Source organism: Mauremys reevesii, linkage group 8 (assembly GCF_016161935.1).
Source record: "Mauremys reevesii isolate NIE-2019 linkage group 8, ASM1616193v1, whole genome shotgun sequence".
Taxonomy (NCBI): Eukaryota; Metazoa; Chordata; order Testudines; family Geoemydidae; genus Mauremys; species Mauremys reevesii.
In genome coordinates, this window is record NC_052630.1 from 97,483,443 (window position 1) to 97,502,682 (window position 19,240).

The 19,240-nt window shown below is 42.9% G+C and overlaps 1 protein-coding gene across 6 annotated transcripts in view; it reads left to right on the top strand.

Moving 5' to 3' along the window:
* Positions 1-19,240, top strand: part of LRP8 (LDL receptor related protein 8) — a 451,875-nt gene that overhangs the window by 86,762 nt on the left and 345,873 nt on the right. The window lies entirely within an intron of this gene.

Consider the following 19,240-nt stretch of genomic DNA (forward strand, 5'->3'; position numbering starts at 1 on the left):
CCTGTGTCCAGCCAGGGGGCCAGAATACACTCTCACATCCTCCACCCAGAGGCCAGCTGCACCCCTGCCCTCCCAGTCCAGACGCTCCTAGACCCTACCCTTCTAGAACCCAGGGATCCAGCTGGAGAAACAGCTTGATGCTGGGTCTTTGCACAGAGTTTCTTTCATGCCGCTGCTTCTACTGCCTCCTTCCTTCAGGGCATGTGGGGCGGAGCTGCAGCAGGTTCTGGAAACCCTCCAGTTTCCTTCTTCCCCCCCCCCCCCCCCCGTGTCCCCCCCAGCAGTGTCTGTTTGGGAGCTGGGCTCTGCCAGGCCCAGTGGCCCCTAGTGGCGGCCAACATCTCTGCAGCCCATTTCAGGGGGGCTGTGGGGGGGAGGAAATTTGGCATGCCCAACATTAATTTCTGCAAAATTCTGGATTGTGCAGTGATGCTGAATTCCCCTAGGATTAACTAACATGCTGCTAGGCCCATCCTGTTTACCCAGACTTTTGAAGAGAAAGGGGCATAAGGGCTGAATCTGTGGAAGAGCTGGGGAATTGTTGAGGTCCAATTTCATCTTGGGGTTATTTCTTGGCTTATTGTGGGGAGAAGCTGCTGATTTTTGTCTTGTCTGATGATCTGATGCAATTCCCATGAAGGCAATGCAACTATACTGACTTAGGCCAGTGGAGGGGTGTGTGTGTGGAGAGAGACCCTGACCTAGTGTGACTAGAACTAAGAAATAGGTGCTCTTTGATACTTTAATTTTTTTTTTTTAAACCTGGGGATACCATCACTACATCTTGCTTTATGGGTTTTCAGATAGATGCTAACAAACTATTAAAGGTGAGAACAAGGTGACTCAGGCTGTGTGAGCCAATGGCTGGGATGCTGGAATGGGGTTTAGGTGACCTCAAGTCCATTCCCACCTTTGCTGAGTCTCTGTGTGGCCTTGAACAGGTCACTTCCTAGTTATGCTTCAAGTTTGCCTTTCTAGAAGAGCAGGGTAATGAAACCCATCTTTGTGAGCTCTGTAAATGGATGTGCAAAGTATTTTATGGGGAGCAGGTTTCATTATAAATGGCACTTGTAAAAGGAGCTATTTGAATTCTGATCCAACAAGCAATGACGAGATGATACGGCTTTTCCCACAAGAAGTGTGCCATGGTTTGTGGGGATGGAATCTTCCTCACACAGGCTCCTACTCAGTGGGGCGGCGGCAGCCACTACTGCAGGTGATGGGAGGGAGTAGCACATCTGCATCTCTGTGCTCTGAGAGGACATGTTGCCCTAAAGATCTGATATAATGCCCGCTGGAGGAATGTAGTGGGAATCCTTCCATTGACTTCAGTGGCTCTTGGACCAGGCTGGATGCATGGAGGATTGGTTGCGCGCCTTGCTGCAGAGATTTGGCACCGTGATCACTGATGTGCAGGGGTTGCAGCATCTCCCTGCGGGGTCTATGCTGCTTTGATTTCCCTTCAGCTTCTAGGCTAAATGTACAAGAAACTTGCACACAAAGTTCTCATGGGTGCCGTGGGCTGTGAACCCACCCAATATCCATGGGCTGCCAGACTATGGCAGGCTACATTAGTAAATGGCAAAACTCCCATTGACATCTATGGGAGCAAGAGCAGGCTCCTTACAAAATAAATTAATCAACTGGAAAGCAGGCTGTCTCCTAATCGTACTGCCATGTATTGTTTTGATTTAATTTTAAAGCAGCCTTTCTCTATGTAACTGATCTCCAGTATCTCCTGTAACTCTGACAGCCGAAACTCAAATAGGCTTTGCAATTGGCTGTTGATGTGGCAGAAATCCCTTGTACTGCAGCACAGTATCACCACTAAAACTTGCTCCTCTGGGTACCCTGAAGGAGTGATGGATCTGCTGGGAATAATACAACCGAAATATGTTTTGCCTTTAGTTTAAAAAGATTAAAGTAGCAATAGCAACCTCAGTGCATAGTCATTCAGTCCCCAGCCAATGCTATCTCTGGAGCTAAAGGTCCTCTACTATCCCAGCTGGTTTTCGATCCCCAGAAAGTACTCGGTCTTGATTGTTATCGCTCAGTTATTAAGTGTAGCATCTGAAATTCAGGCAAGACCTGAAATAAGGGCTTTTCAATTAAACTACTTAGCTGAAATACATTTAGTGGCTGGAATTTCCATCTGTCCAAGTCCTTTGATCTTTTGTTTAAGAAGGGAAAAAAATAGATACAGACAACTAATTAAGTTTATGCAGAGGAATCATTGATACTTGGTAGGAAAACCCTGTGAAACTCTGTCAAAAGAAAAAAATGAATAATAGGCTAGTACAACTGGAAATTAATTTATCTACCGATCTGCCAGAATTGACCCTAAGATCAGAGAAAATTAATCCCAGAGACAGCTACTTGGAACCCTGTCCTCAGAGAGAGAGAGAGAGAGAGAGAGAAATATTGTCTCTGTAAAGGGTTTCCTTGCATTCATGTGAGCTGACTCTAACCGCCTGCAATAGAGCCGTTGGATGAGAGTGATGTGAAAAAGTTTTTTAACAAAGGGAATAGAACAGTGGATGTACGACCAGGCATCTGTGACTTGTCCCTGTACTCCTGGCAAAATCACCCGAGCAGTACATACTTATTATTATAACCAATAGCGTAGGAAAATCCTGAGATGTGCATTTTTATCACTGCAACACCAGCTCCCAAGTCAAATTTTATTCTGAATTTTAAACAAGCTGTTCCAGGCAACAATGTCAAAAGCAACCTTGGGATCTACAGATGCAGCCAGAGTGTTTTTGGGGGAGCCAGGAATTACATTAAGTTAGTGTATCAGCAGGAGGATCTCCCAAATAATACATAGAGACAGATTTAGGTTTAACCTGAGAAAAGGGCTATTGAGTATAGATGCTAGAGGGCAAAGTATGTTGTGCTGGCCCCGGAAGAAAATTCCAGTTTGTCCCATATCTTTTCCTCCCTGTCTTACAACAAAGAATCCACATGGACACTTACGGCTCCTGCAACCAGAAAGCAAAGGATGCAAAAAGAACAATCCGTCCAAGCTAGCATAAAGGAATCATCCCATCCATTTAATAGTCAGTCTGTTTGTATCCCTTGGCTGGAAGTTGTGGAAGCTTTGATCAGTTCCCCTACTATCGTCATCCAGTATCTGATGTTTGGAAAGAGTCCAAAGGAATTAGTCTCATTTTCTTACTTTCTCACTTTCCTATGAGTGATCTCCCAGTTCCTGTTTTCCTCTCTAAGTGCTTGCTGGCCTAAGCTTTAGCCAGAATGTCAAGGCAAACGTTAGTGGTCTGAGAAGACCCATAGTCCTGGGAGATATTTTTGTGTGGATAGAAGGCTGTTAAAGAAATATTATACACAGTGCAATGAATGCTTTAGGAAATGCTCAACTTCAGAGCAAAGCATCAAAAAGGCACAGGATGGTCTCTGTTACTTTAAATGCATATGGGTTTAAGCTCACAAAATGCCCAAATAAATTTGTTAGTCTCTAAGATGCCACAAGGACTCCTCATTGTTTTTGCTGATACAGACTAACATGGCTACCACTCTGAAACCTGTTTAAATGCATGGTTTCTCTAGTAACCTACCTTAAATCTCTTTGGGCTAAAGAGATGCCTTATGTTTAGAGATAGCAGGACAATTGTCAGCTGGTGGAAATCAGCATAGCTTCATTGACGTCACATGAAGACATGGCCTGGCAGTGCATCCCCTTCAGCCCAGTGCCAGGCAAGGAAGTGTAGACTCTACTCCAGTAGTCAAAAGGGGAGGAGGTCTGGCAAACCCCCTTCTGGGACTGTGGAACTCTGCCAACCGTGACATTTTTCTGTGGAGGAAAACAAACATTTAACTGTAAGTGTATTTGAAATTGGTTCAATAAAAGATACCACATTATCTGCCTTATTCACAAAATAACTATGAATGCTGTACAAGGCTGCTGCCCCGATCATGAATCTCCATCCCATTTCACACTGCAAAGAGCTGAGTAAAATTTTACAGTTCTGGCAAAAAACAAAAAACAAAAAAAACCTGCATGAAGCGAAAAGAAACAGCCCCCAGAATTTTTGCCAAGCTGTAGCTTGGTGGAGTAATTATTATGAAACAGCTAGTCAATAGCTTTGTTCCTTTGGGGTCATGACAACAAGTCAGACAGACTCTGGGGCTATAAATCATTAATATAAAATCCATGATTTAAAAAATACCTCCCCGAATTGGCTCCCTAGGTAGGAATCTGGTTGTAAAGGCTGACTTGCTTACATTCATAATCAGAAAAATGTAATTCAAGCTGTGTTTTACTGGGTGATATTTCACTTCAAATGTACCAAAGACCAATTAAGCATTTTGCATGCAGCTAAGCTAAAGAGAATGAATACTCCATATAAAAATGCTTTATGCAGTACCCAAGGGAAGAAAGGCCCATGTACTGCTTGTTCCTTTAAAGAATCCAGCTGGGTGATTTACAGGACCTCCCTAAAATAGAGCTCTACAAAGAAGAGAGCACAGCAGTTGTAAATCTGGGTGGCAGTAAAGGAGATCAGACACTGAAAAAATTGGCACCTAGTCTAATTTTGTGCTGTTAGTCACAGTGGACTAACTGCTCAGTGGGCTTCCACCAGAGGTGGAATTTGCCCAAGAACTTTATTTAGAAGGACTTGCATGAGCAAACATGTGCCAGAGAGACCTCTGAAGCGGTGGGAAATATAACCCACCCCCAAGGTCTAAACATGGGAATGGAGGCTCCTCTGACTTGCTATTAGCTTCATAGTTATAGTGGATCTCTCCTTGGAAGCTTTGTGGCCAACTTGTAACCCAAACCCTGCATTTCTAGTGTTAGGGTTTACCCTTGCCACTCCTTGCCAAGGGGTGGGGAGGGAAGAAAAAACTAAAACAACCCCCACAATAATGTAAAGAAAATTCATGGTTCATAATCCTAGCAGAATATAAGCTTAGCCTCAACCTTCCTATGAGGTGACAATAAATTGCATTATTTTTAAGAAACAGCATTCCAAATCCATTAAAGATTTCCATATAGCCTCCCTTAAGTCCTCTTTCTTTCTTGTTCTCTAGAGGAGCCATCTGGGACTTGCATGCAAACCATTCTGCTTTAACCAGAGCAGACTTTTCCTTCCAGTGTCTTAATCTAGCAATCTTCATGTCATTAGCTCAATTATCAACCAAATATTCCACCATCAGTCCAACTGGGCTAATCCTCTATACTTTAAGATTAAAAAAGAATGAGTGAGGAAAACCCTTTCTCTGTTAAGAGAAGCCTTTGTTGCCAGGTATTTTAGAGCATCTCATTTATGAGACCTGATGGCTTATCTTCTGTGGAAGACACTGTGATATTAGATCCATGGTTCTTGTTGACTTTACTTTCATGTATGGTGGGGAACACTAGGGAAAAACAGGAAGATGAAATAATTACACATTTTGAAATAAATGAAAACAGACCTCCCCAAGAAGCAAGTTTAAGTGCCTAGGAGAGTCTGTAGCAAAGTTTTGCAGCAACAATGTGCTCACTTCCACAAGCTTTATCTTCTCGTTCTGTCAGTTCACTCTAGTCCCGTAGATGTAAGAAGTTGCAGATTCGCAAACTTTGTATATGCACCAACCATTCCATATAATGCTATGTAGCAGATGGCCCCGCAGATGGAGCAGGTATGAGAACTGCAAAATGAACCTCCAGGAAAAGGCAGCTTACCCTTTTCCAAGAAAAGAATGCTAGAGAACTTCTGGTACTGAATAAAGAGGGGAGGGGAAAAAAAAAAAGATTGCAGTGCCCTGATCAGTGATTGCAGAGCCCTTGTTGTCCGGGAAATGCATGCAACCCTTGCTAGGAGATTGTTGGTCTTTGCCCCCCTCTAGTGGTTGGCTCAGAGATGTGGCCTGTGAATCTGCTACTGCTTATACACTTTCTAGGTCCAGGGACAGATTTTCAAGGACATTTAGGTGCCTAAAGATTCTGGTAGACACCTAATGGAATTTTCAAATGTGCCTAGGCAGGTTAGGTGCCAAAATCCCATTGAAATCAATCAAGCCTAACCTGCTTAGGTGTGTGTTTAAAAATTCCAGTAGGTGTTTATCTACCTCCTTAGGTGACTAAATACCTTTTAAAATGTGGCTCATAGGCCTGGCCTACACTAGGGGATGGGGTCGATGTAAGATATGCAACTTCAGCTACATGAATAGCGTAGCTGAAGTCGAAGTATCTTATTTTGACTTACCTCCTGTCCTCACAGCGTGGGATCGACGGCCGCGGCTCCCTCTCTTGACTCCGCTACCGCCGCTCGCTCTGGTGCAGTTCCGGAGTCGACGGGAGCGCGTTCGGGGATCGATATATCGCGTCTAGATGAGATGCGATATATTGATTCCCCGATCCGGTGGGTAATGTAGACATACCCTTAGAGGCTCTTGCTTTAAGCACTACAAGTCCCAAGGTGGCCTAAGTGGGATCAGTTATACCAAGCTGATAAATGTAGTCACCAGGGAAATGTATTGTACACATAGACATATGTATATAGGGCCAGGATCATCTCTGCTGCCTTGTGCAAAGCAGCCTCAAACCAGCCTAACTAACCAGGTACATTCAGTTCATGGCTGCTGTGTGTCACCAGAGCATCACAAAGTAGCCCATGTACTGGTGAATCCAGCCCATGAACTGCATGGGTGTGTGCAAGCAAGTTGATATTACTATTATGCTCTCCTGCGTGGTTCTTGGGGAGAAAATCTTGCCCTGAGAGGTGGCCTTCAGCAAATTTCCCATGTATTATTCCATTTTCTTCCCACAATAATGGAAGAAAGCAGTTCAGGGATCTGCAGGGTTTGGGAGCTGAAGAGCCAAGGGTCCCTTGGAGACACTAGTTCCAGAGCCCCCCGCCTTCCCTCCTTCTGTCTCGCAGCTCCCTGGCAGGGGAGCTCCATAGAAGTCCCTGAACTGAAGCTGCCCAGAATCCCCTCCTTTTAACTTAAGTGGTACTTTTGTCCTGGAAAGTCAAAATTTTGATCTTCAACCCAGTTATTTTTTTTATTATGCTCTGAAACACAGACTGCAGTCATCTGATAATGACTTGCTTGTCTTCTTGTACCTAAACATGGCACAGCAGGTGGGAGAGGAACGTAGTTTCAGCCATTACCACCTTGTTTCTGGATGTCTAGGATGCTGCCGCTTTATAATAACTCCTTAAGGCAAATCCAATTATCTTACTTTCAATTATTAGCTCATCATTGCAGACTGTTATTAAACTATTGTACATCTCTCCTAAAGCATCCAGAGGTATCTTGGCACGATAAGGTGTTCTATAAATGAAGGTTGTTACTTTCCAGTGCAAAGTGGAATTAGGAAAATCTGCCCCGCCTCCCCCCTGCAGCTTACTTGATATATGGTAGATTGCTTATCTGAACAAGTGTACGAGGAAAGAAAATGAACCATGGTCCCTAGCACTGAGGACATGGATGACCTTAATTTTGCAGATAGTTCACTATTGAGTGCATCAAGAGCAGAGGTTTTGCAGCAGAAAGAGTGTCACACAACTGGACCAGAACTCAAATAAGATGAGTGACTATGACAGTCCAGTAGTTATCGCTTAAAAAAACCAAAACCTTGTATGTACCTGTGCAGTGCTTTAACCATTGGTGGAATGTATACCAAAGCGAGAAAACATTATCAATGGGAAAACAGAAAGACCACTCAGATGCCATGGATATGCCAGGAAATGGGAGTTGAACAATTTGCCCACACCATATATAATTATTTGTTAATTTACAACACTCAAGAAAAACTATGCTGGCCATCTTGCGATCCAAGAATCAGTTCTTCTTATATGTATCTTAAGGATTTGAAGGAGGAGAGGGAAGTGATATTGCAAACCAGCTCAGAAAGGACTGTATGAATGTTTTGTAATATTAGCCCAAGAGCCAAATTGCTTTGTTATGCCATTTACCTACGGCAGTCGATGTTGCACTGATGTAAGTGAGAGCATAATCTTGCTTGTGCTGTGAAGAAGCCTCTCACATTGCAAAGGAAAAGCTACTTGTCAAGAATGGCATCATTAGAATATAGGATGCAAATTAGGAAAATGTGGGTGCCTGAATCAGGGTGTCTAATTCTTGATTGTGTTGCCCTAATATCTGTTTTAAGAGTCTGTGTGCCAGTTTAAGCACGCAGAAGTGGAATCGGCTGCCCAGACATAGGCATCTGACAATTGGGTTCATATACCAGCACAAGCTCTATATATATGGAGACCATCAACATGTCTCAGTAACAGACTCAAAGGGCCAGGGCAGAGTTTTCCCATGAGAGGGCAGAGGGAAAGGTGTGAAGGTAACCTGTGCAGTGTTGCCTGCTGTACACACAGATGTATTAGAATTTTATTTTTATTCAAAAACTAGTTTATGTATTCGCAGGAGCGGCGCCAGGGTTTTTGGCGCCCCAGGTGGGGGTCCTTCTGTGCTCCCGGTCGTTGGCGGCAATTCTGCGGTGGGGGGGTCCTTCCGTGCTCCCGGTCTTTGGGGCACTTCGGTGGCAGGTCCCGGAGCCAGTGAAGGACCCGCTGCAGAATTGCCCCGAAGACCGGGAGCGCAGAAGGACCCCCTGCCGCTGAATTGCTGCCCCCCCCCCAAATCCTGGTGCCCTAGGCAACCGCCTAGATAGCCTAAATGGAAGCGCCGGCCCTGTGTATTCGTCAGAAGAATGGATGCCAAAAAGCCTAGACTCTAACAAATCAGTTACGTTTTAGGCTGCCTCCCTACACCCTAAACTGTGCTGTGCCTCACGTGCTGAGGAAGACAGACAGGTATTTGGTAATCCAGACCCCTTCAGGTGCAGCTGTTATGAGGGGATAACTGAATTTCTGCTGACATGTACTAACTAGCCCTCCATTACCTGGCAGGGTTTCCCTGCTGAATGTGACAGGAATATTTGTGTTTCTGCTAAGACACTATTTGAGGCTCCCCACAATTCAGAACAGCTGTGCTAAACAAAGAGAGAGGTTTGTGCAAAATGCAAGGGAACACTAGGATAAGTGAAGACAAAGCTGACTGGACTGGTAGTGGGGAATATAAATCACTTCTAGTGTTCTAGAGTGAGCCGCATTAAGACCTCGATCGAAAGCCTGCTGAAGTCCATGGGAGTCCGTCCATTGAATCCAATGGACTTTCAATTGGGCCCAAAGCAAGAACACTGAGATTTAAGGTCAGTGATGCTTCTTTTACTCAAAGTATTTTGCTTAGGCAATACAGGGCTCTGAGAACTCTGTGTGAGTCTCTATCATCATACAGTAATACCTAGGCAGACTGGGATGAGTTATTAACTGAGTGGCACTCCTGGCTCTAATTTTTTTTTCTTTTGTTGGTATAAACTTTATCCTGCTCTCACATCAGTTTTACACTGACTTCTGTGGAGTTACTCCTGATTTACATCAGAGTAAGGGCATGTCTACGTGGCAAGTTAGTGTACTGAAAGCCAGGACTGCATTATGGCAATAATGCAAAGCCAGGATGCATCAGTTTGCTGCGCAGTAACATCCTATATGGACACTGCTACAGCACAATGAATATCCGTGGGGTGTACTGTAGCTGTGTCAAAACTGGATATTTGTGCATGGCAACATGGTGTGCTGTACATCCTATGTTGCAGCACAGTAACTTGCTGTGTAGATAAGCCCTAAATAAGCTTAGAATTGGATTCTGGGGAACAGCGAGAAGGGAAGGAGTCTCTTTATTAGAAGCCAGAAACTAATGTTCTATTTTAAATTTGTGTAGAGGATTGAATGTGTATTTTGAGAAGAGTAAGGCCTATTTGAGCAGTCTTTGTCTAATGGTAGTGTATTAGACTAGTAAGTAAAGTGAAATGACATTAAAGTAGGTGGAAGCGCTGGAGTAGTAATTAAAATAGACCCTTTAATAAATAAATTTAGTGTCCAGGGTGTGTTTTATTTTTACACTTTCCATTGGGAATGCTAAGATCCAGAGTGGCAGTGGTTGAGTACCTCCTTTTTCAGCTAGGGGAATAAATCCTGCACTTACAAAGGATGGACTGACTGGAAGTCTCAGTTGTATTTCTTCCATCTTTACTTACTATGATCCTAACTGGTAAATTGATACATGCCGTGGTCTGTGGGCAGACCCTTCTCCTGCAGACTAAACCAGTGGTGGCCAAACGTACTCTCCAAACCGCATAAGAGAGTCTTCAGATGTTCGAGGGTCAGGGTGCACCTGCCCAGGCTTGGGATTTCAACCCTGTGGGAAGGGGAGTCTCAAGGCTCCAGCCCCCTGGGAGGCATTCCCTGGGACTCTAGCCTCACTCCTGCTGGAGCCCCAACAGATGTGCCCAGCATGGCTGAAGCCCCAAAGATCCCCCTCCCTGCTGTGCAGAAGCCCCAAGATTCCCCCCGCCCCCCAGTCTGGTAGGCAGAGAGTGGGTTGGGGAGTGTGGGGGGGCTTTGCCAGCCACACTTTAACTGTAAAAGAAACGTATGCAGCTCACAAGCCACAATTTGGCCACCCTGAATTATACTATTGCCTGTTAAATAAAGAATTAAGTATGAATGTCTGTAGAGGAGGAACCAACCGCCTGATTATATTTTCCCAAGCAGAGTATATTTATGTGCCAAGAGTAAATTTTTCTTTCACTGAAGATATGGCACTATTATAAATAAAGCAAAACCCATATAGGAGTGTTAAGTGAGTACTGTCGAAGAAAAACTTAGTTCTCGCTTTTTGTTTGGGTGCAGCAAAATTAAATACTTTATTATTTCTCCAGTAATTACCATGGAGGGAGAGAGTGCCATAGGACACAGGGTCCTGGACAGGTCTCTCAACTGGTAAACAATTACATCAAGCCTTTATACCTTTGTTTCAGACAATTTCTAGCAATAATACAGACAGTAAAAAGCAACAACTACATTTTGTTTATACATAAGCTTTTCTGCTATCTCACTAGAAAAAGCAAGACTGCACATTGCAAGGTCGTAATACTTTCACACAGTTCAGTCTGTCTTACATTATCTTGCTTCTACAAATCTCACGTCATTAGGGTTACAGTATGGCCTGACTCTTGCTAACTAACATTCATTAAGAGCTCTTCAAACCTTGTTAATTATTTACTGGCTTCCACAGTACTTACTGGAACAGAAATCCAGCAGTTAGGTCACTTGGGTTCTATTGCTTACCTGCTGTATGACCTTGGGTAAATCTTAGTTCTTTTGTGTCTCAAGTTTACATGTCTATAAAATGGAGATAAGAATATTTACTGGTACTTGTTTCACAGGGGTGCTGCGAAGCTTAATTGTATACATTCTTTACATAGAGAGAGATGTAGAGAGAATTGGAGATTTCCTTCCAGCTGTGATCTTATGATGAACTGATAAATTGATCAATGAGGAGTAAAACAACAGATATACAGCTTTGCACCTTACATGCTACAAAGCATCTGTCATGATATCATTTGAAGCTGGATTTGGTTGCATTTAGCACAGTGGAACCTGAAAAAGTTGACGACATTCTGTTGTAATTACTTCAGCAGCAGCTAGTCAACATTCTGACTTTTTTTAACAAGCAATATTTTTGTGGGGTAAAAGAATCCATCAAAAGTATGAGTCACAAGGAAGGAAAATATGAGACTGGGACTCAGGAAAGCTGGGTCCATTCAGAAGCACCAGAATGGGAGGCATGGCCACCCACCCCACTTTTAAATGTGGGAGGGTATGCCCTTCCATTCTACCTGCTGTAAGAGCAAGTGATGGGGAGGGGTGGAGAGGAGCAAACAGGGGGAAGGGCAGTGCTGGGGCTGGACCTCGGAGGGAAGGGGTGGTGCAGGGGTGGAGCTTTGGGGGGAAAAGGCGGCATGGGGGCGGTGCCACAGTTTGGGTGCTTGTGCGCCCCACCCCCCCTTCAAGGCACTTCCACCACTCCTGGGTCCAGTTCCTACTTCTGCTACAGACTTCTTGTGTGACCTGGAGCAAATCACTTCAGGCCAAAATGTGGAATCTTTACTCAAATATGTGAGTGATTACACACAGCAGTAACCCTGTTCACTCCATTTTGCCTCAGTTCCCCATCTGTAAAATGGAGCTAATACTTCCTTTCTCTGCCCCATTTATTTAGATTGTAAATTCTTCAATTTAGGGACTGCCTTTTACTATATGTATGTACACTGTGGGCCCTGATCTCAACTGAGAACTCTAGATGTTACTGTAATAACAACAGTGACCAGCTCATTTTAGCCTGCTAGAACCTGTTAGAATTCAGCTGCCAGGATAATAGGAAGGGGCTACTTTCATTAAGGCTGATTTGCAGTCAGAGTTACCAAGGATCCATCTCTACTCCTCGAAGTTAGAACGGTTTTCTGTTTTACTAGTGCCATTTCATTGCTCTGCTTCAGGTTTCTATTATCTATGGTGGTTGAGCTCTCCAGGGGTGTGTTATATATATATTGGTCATCTTAATTAACATCATGTTGGAAACTAAGGCTGAATTTGCAAATGTGATTGCGACAAGGTTGTCTTCAAAACCCCTTATTAGCATGCAGAAGCCAGTTGATGCAAGCAAACATAGCGCTATTGCATTTCTGTAATGTGCACATGCATTTCTAAAATGGTCTGTTTCCTTCACTTATGAAATTTTGATCACTAGTACTGAACTGATTTTGAATATAAATTAGACACCTAAATCTATCCAACTTTAGTTACGTGAAAGCCAAATAAATTTCCTATTTTAAAATACTATTTGTCTGATATTTTAAAAATGAAAGTCTGCTCCCAGTTAGTCCTTCATGCTAACTAATGCCTTTCAGGGGATGTAAAAACACAATTAAAATAACAGAATCATTTAGGTCTGAAAAGTAATTGCCTGGGCTCAAACAAGCATTTGTAAATGAAAATGAAGCTTTTAATGCTTTAGACGTGGTTGAGATGTACCAAATGGGACATAAAAATTCCCATCTAAGCAGTTACTCTCCATTATCCGCACAGGGAGTAAACTATCGGGTAGATTGTTTGGGCTAACCAAATAGATATAGATACAGAAACAGATGGAGATGGGGTCTACAGATCCCAACCAGGGGTTGGGAGGAAAAAATTCAATACTCCCTTCCTGGGAAGGGAAAATTCCACAAGTGTGTGTCCCAGCCTCAGGGTAGGTGGGATGAGCCAGCTGTGATGAATATTGGTTGTCCCTGGTATGCTGTTAGCATGTTGTGCTCAAAGAGATCCCAGGTATTGGACTTGAGAAGCCAAATCCACCTTTCTGGGGGATGAGGTCAGAAAGGCGTGAAATGTTAGTTGGAAACAAGATTTCAAAGCCATCCTGTTTGATAAAGTTAATTTAGGAGCCAGGCTGAAGGAAGCCTGAGTGATCTCAGTTCAAGCTACTGCCTGTGAGAGGTTTGTGGTTGGCTGTTTACTTGGTTTGATGATTCTCTGAAAAGCCTGGTTATAGCAGTCAACTAGATCTCAAGACCCTGAAGTAAGTCATACAGGTGACTGTAGCTCATCTTACCTGTCATTCATTATATATAAAGGGCCCTGTAGACGGGTCAGACTCAGCCCTGCAGCGCCTCCTGCTGGTGACTCCGGGAATTAGCTCTGTCCAGTGCTGGAGCGCCCTCTGCAGGCCGGTGATCCACCTGTCTTCAGGCCCTCCGTGTCCCTCCCTGGACCCGGTGCCCTCTTACATGGGGGTGCTGCCGCCCCTGGCAGTAACCCCTTTCTCTCTGGGTCTCCCCTCCTTGGGGAACCCCCACCCTCTATCCCCACCTTGCCTCAGTATTGGCTACTGCCAGTCATTGTCTAGCCCCATGTCCTGGGGCAGACTGCAGTATCAGCCTACTCATCACAGGCAAGGAGGGTTTGGACCTGCTGCCTTGGCCTACCCCTGTGCTGCCCTCTGCAACCCCCAGTACCTGTTAACCCAATGCTAGGCCGCAGCCTGGGGCTTTCCACACTGGAGCTCCCCAGCTCCTCTGCCTTTCCCCAGCCCTGCTTCACTCAGGTATCCAGTTTCTAGCTCCCTGCAGCCAGGCCCTTCTCTCTCTGAAGGCAGAGGAAGACTGTCTGGCTTCTGGCTTCCCTGGCCTTCTTATAAGGTCTTGTGGCTCAGTTTGGGGCGTGGCCCCAGCTGCAGCCACTTCCCCCAATCAGCCCAGCCTAAAGGCTGCTTTCTCAAGCCACAGCCCCTTCCCAGGGCTCTTTTTAACCCCTTCAGGGCCGGAGCAGGGTTCCACCCTGCTACAGGCCCAATACTTGGTGTAGATTCACCGAGATCAATGATGCAACACCAAGATACCCCAGCAGAAGATCTGCCCTGAAATACATATACTTCCATAACTAACGTGTTACAAAAACGACTAAGTCAAAGTAATCTTAACATTGAGAAACCCCATCAGATGGCAAAGGAGGATATCTGCATTTTCTAAATGGGAAAAATGCTTTGGTACATTATAGAAATGCTATAGTAAACCACTGAAATTTTTACTCTTTCTATGTACATCTGAGAAGAAGTGAGAGTTCTTATTAGAGAGATGTAGAACATCAAACCTTGCATTGGTTCCCTTTTCCCAGTACCTGAAATATACAGCTTCCCTCTGCACCATCAGTCATAAATGTGAGGGATCAGTAGGTTTATATGTACATAGAAAGATGTACATAGAAAGAGTAAGAATTACTCACAATTATATATATGTGTGTGTGTGTGTGTACACAGAACCACATGCAGGGAAGAAACTTTTCCTTATTTATCAGTCCTTTATCTAACAAATCCTTTATTTCAATCATCTCTCTCTTGCAAAGATTTATTCAGCCAGTGCACATTACCTTGTAGCCAACATTTCAATCCTTCAGATTTGTAACTGCAAACTTAGGTTTATACATAATTTGACTTTGGGGAAGAGAGTATCTGCTATGAGAATACCAGTGCTTATCTAGAGAGCTCCCAACTTCACCTCCTTTTAAGAGCTGTTTACTTCAACAGTAAATCTGTTATGTGGCATGATTTGGTGTTTGTTCATATTCAGTAGCTGCTGTATGTTTGCTTTGTACAGTAAAACGCCTGCACAGCACATTAATATAGTGCACATTCAAATCACCTTCACTTAAATATTTGATAAGTATAGATATCTCTCTGTTTAACAAATCAAATAGCAATGTTTTCCTAGAAGAAAAGCAGCATGCAATGAATAATATAATAATCAATAGAAAAGCATGTAAAAAGTTCAGAATCACTTGGCAATACCAATTTAAAAGACAGTACATTATCTGTAGTGCACTATCACAACCAGCTGCTGAAGTAACATTTCTTTCGGATGTAGCTGTAGACTGCATCCTGCAATCTTTATGGCAGCATTATACTTACACTATAAATTATAAATATGATAATAATAGCACCAAAAGGGTAATAGGGGCTTTCCAAACCACTCCTAGCCCCAAGAGCTTACATAGGTTAGATGGACCATTGGTCTGACCCAGTATGGCTGTTCTTATGGTCTTATGTGAACAGTTTAGGCCAAGATTATCAAAAGTGACTAGTGAATTTAGGTGCTTCAGTTTTTGGGAGCCCAATTTGAGACCGCTTAAAGGGGCCTGGTTTTTACAAAGTGCTGAGCACCTAAAGTAGCTGAAGTTGGGCACTAAATATTGAGGCTTCCAAAATCACTAGTCATCTCAATAATCTTGGCCACAGCTCTAAGTCTGTGGTATACACTGCCACAGACCTCTATTGCTAAGTGAGCAGTATGTATTCTGTGTTCTGAGACCTCCAGCATTCCCTTCAGATTTATTTTAACATTCAATCATGAAGTTATAGTAAAAGGAATCCTCTTTTTCTTTTAGATACCACAGAAATCTGCTCACATGCACATAAGGATGTGCAGTTGACCAATCAGTGATCAACATCTGTCTCTCAAGACTCTTGACATGACAAGTAGTTATAAATCATATGGGATAGATTACAATTAATGCTAACTTGCTTATCTTCACTGTCATCCCAAATCTTCATCAGATTTATGAGTAGCTGTTAGTACCAATTATACTGGAGGATGTCTCTCTGACCTCACATCATCATCATTTTATCCACATGAGCACCCACAGGAAGCTGAACAAAATGGTCTTGACAAGGATTCTTCTTCACTGGCCACTTATTGGCGCATGTATTAGACCTGAGCGTCCTCTCAGTTACATCCCTGTAAAAGAAGAGGAACGCCATTAAATCAATGGAGTTGTTGGGATGTAAAATTAGTTTGACATCCGCATCAGGCTGACTGTACCTTAAAGAATAGAAATGTATATTTTTCCTGCACATCTGCTCAGACTTCACATCCTGACGATTAGTTAAATAATAAGATTTTATGCTCTGCAATCAAGAACACATTGCACAGCTTGATTATCAAATAAGTCCTGTTTTGCTGTGATGTCAGGTTTTTCACCATCTGAGTTCTTTCTTCTGACTTGCATCAGACTTCACCTAAATGTCTCACGACTCAACATGCAACAATTAAAAATACTTTTGCAATTTAAATACAAATAATTTGTGGGGTGGGCTGGTAATATGGCTGGCTTCTGATGCTCTTTGTGGGGCTTCAGTGCTGTCTAATTTTCTAGTATTTTATGACAAGATATTTCCTATTTTATTCTATTTTCACTGTGTGGTCAGAGGGGAAATTTAAGAAGACAATTTACTCACCCCTCTTCAGAGAGCCCAGCATAAGATCTGTGTACCACTTAAGCCCTATTTAGGACTTAAGAAGAATATAATTGGTGCATAGACTTTGTGCTGGCCCTCTGAAGAGAGGTGAATTTCACTCAGTATGCTTATGTGTATCTATGTGATTATCTTTGAAGATAATAAATATAAGAATTATAAGCATATGCAGGACTATTTGAACAAAGGCACTGAGAGACTTTGTAATGGAAAAACATTTGTCCTTGCACTGCAAGTGTTCAGTGCTTTCTTTTTATGATACAGGTCTCGTCATCTACTAAACATATTCTTTATTCCCTCTTTGCATTCAGAAAAGCAGCTTCATCATTCAAGGTTTCCTTTGAGTTTACTCCTCCTCTTGATCAGATTGTGTGGTGTTGTATACTGTAGCACCCTCATAAATTAATTAATTGGCAATCATGAGCCTGATCCTGCATTCCTTACAGCCCCAGCTTTCAGCGTTCAGTGTGGTTGTTGCGGGGCATGTAGAATTGGGCCTATCAGGTAAGATAGGAGAAGGAATACACCAAAAAGCAGCAAAACTGAGCTGTTGATCAGCCAACCTGGTTTTATTCCTTTGTCACAGTGAAGGAAGGAAAGTGGAGGCCAAAGAGAGATATTGGTGACAGGTTTGTTTCCTGCTGTTCAGACAAAGCAAAGTTCTGTTTTTGTCCAGAAAACCTTGCTACTTGGATGAGAATCTAAATACCAGCAAGGTTTTTCAGTTCACCATCCCTAGTTTCTTGTTTTTGTTTTTTTTATATATATTATATTAACCTGGGGTAGAGTTCACCCCTGTGCAGATGACCAGCTCAAGGCCTGTGCACCTTTAAGTTTTACTTGAGCTTTATTTTGGTGGGACTTGAGTGGGGGTTGACCCACCAGTGTGAGTGTCACTTATAGAGCACCTACTATAATGCAAATTTCTAATTCACCCAGTAGTCACATTCACTTTTTGTTGCTACCTGGGCCCTGGTGCTATTCACCTATCTCCAAAGAGGAAGAAAATCAAATGCTGTAGCCCTTACTCTTGCAAAACTCCCACTGACTGATTTCTGTTTGGGGAATATTTTTCTGCATATGCAGTGGTAAAAATTCCAAACTAATCTAAAACAGAAAAAGGTGAGAGTGTGGACTCTCATTGTTGGCGTGATACTTTATAAAACTGCTGAATACATTTTTTTTCCTTTTCAGATGGCTCCCATTGAAACAATATCTCTAAATGAAAACAGATGGGGGGGAAAACAATAAGTAGGTAGATGTGTATTGTAACACTTTGGCTTCTGAGTCTTTGTCATGCTTGCTAAAAGATTAGCTGCTATTTACATTTACTGTACTATTGTGTCCTATTCCTCTCACCTCTGCTGAAAACAGATTTCGTTTGGAGACTATATAAAATCCTAAATAGAAACGCTTTGATAAAATAAAGCAGACATTATTGTGATCTATAAACATGAAAGATGCCCTTAGGAGGACCCTTAAACATATTTCCTCCTCATAATGAATGGTTTACAGATAATAGTTTTTCAGGTCATTGACGTCTACTGTGACAAAATGCTGTCGCTCAGAACGAGACTGGAATGAAACTCTCTGGCAGAGAGGAGTTGCTCAACACGGCAGGGACAGAATGGGCCTAGCCTGTCAAAGACAACAAAGAAACCTGTTCAGTGATTTAGTTTAATACTTTATTACCTACGTGTTGTAAAAAAACAGAGGAAAGGGCTCGCTCTATTCAGCTTCCCTGAGCCTTATTCTACAGCGACTTCTCTTCAAATTTATATGGAATTTTTAGTTCTGTGTTTTGAAAGCACAACAGGGTAGCTTGGTTTGGGGGTTTGTTTGTTCTTTTTAAAACAGGAGAAAATTAAAATGTTCTAGGAAATTTCATGTAGTTGGCAACTGTCACGTTTTGTGCAATCCAGTCCAATGAGGAGTTGTCGCAACTTGCCCTGTAACCCCAACTGTTTTAAATGCTCCCCATGTGGGATGCTCAAGATCAGCAACAAGCATGCACTTTGTGTCAGTTTGCTTTCCAGTACTCTGATTTCAGCAGTTTTCCATTTGCAGCAGCGGAGTCCCTGGTTTCCACCAGCTTTGGTTACATCTGGCAAGTTGACTCCAACACACAGCTCCAGTCCTGAATTTTCCCATAGCCATGTGCTCTGCAATGTCCATGCTTTCCTGGACCATGCAGAGGAATAATAAGGTTCATTTGCTCCTTTTAAAGAGTTAGTAGCTGGCATCTTGCCATGTTAACTGGAGTTAACAATCATTTCAAGTCAAACACAGCATTGGTTTGACTTAAACTTATTTTACTTTTAAATCTATTAATAAAAGGAGATAGGAATTTGTGAGTTCAGGTATCAAGGATGAAGTTAGAAATGGTTACAAGCAAATTAAAATGAAAAAAATGCTTTCTAGTGAGTAGGATTTACCCTGAACCAAGATGGTAGTTGTGGTAAGAATCTTACCACAACTCCTTCCAGCAAGATGGCTGACCTCCCCCTTGAACAGGATCTCCCACAAAGTCCAGGGTGCTCAGTTCCTTTGTCTTCTTAAGTGAAAG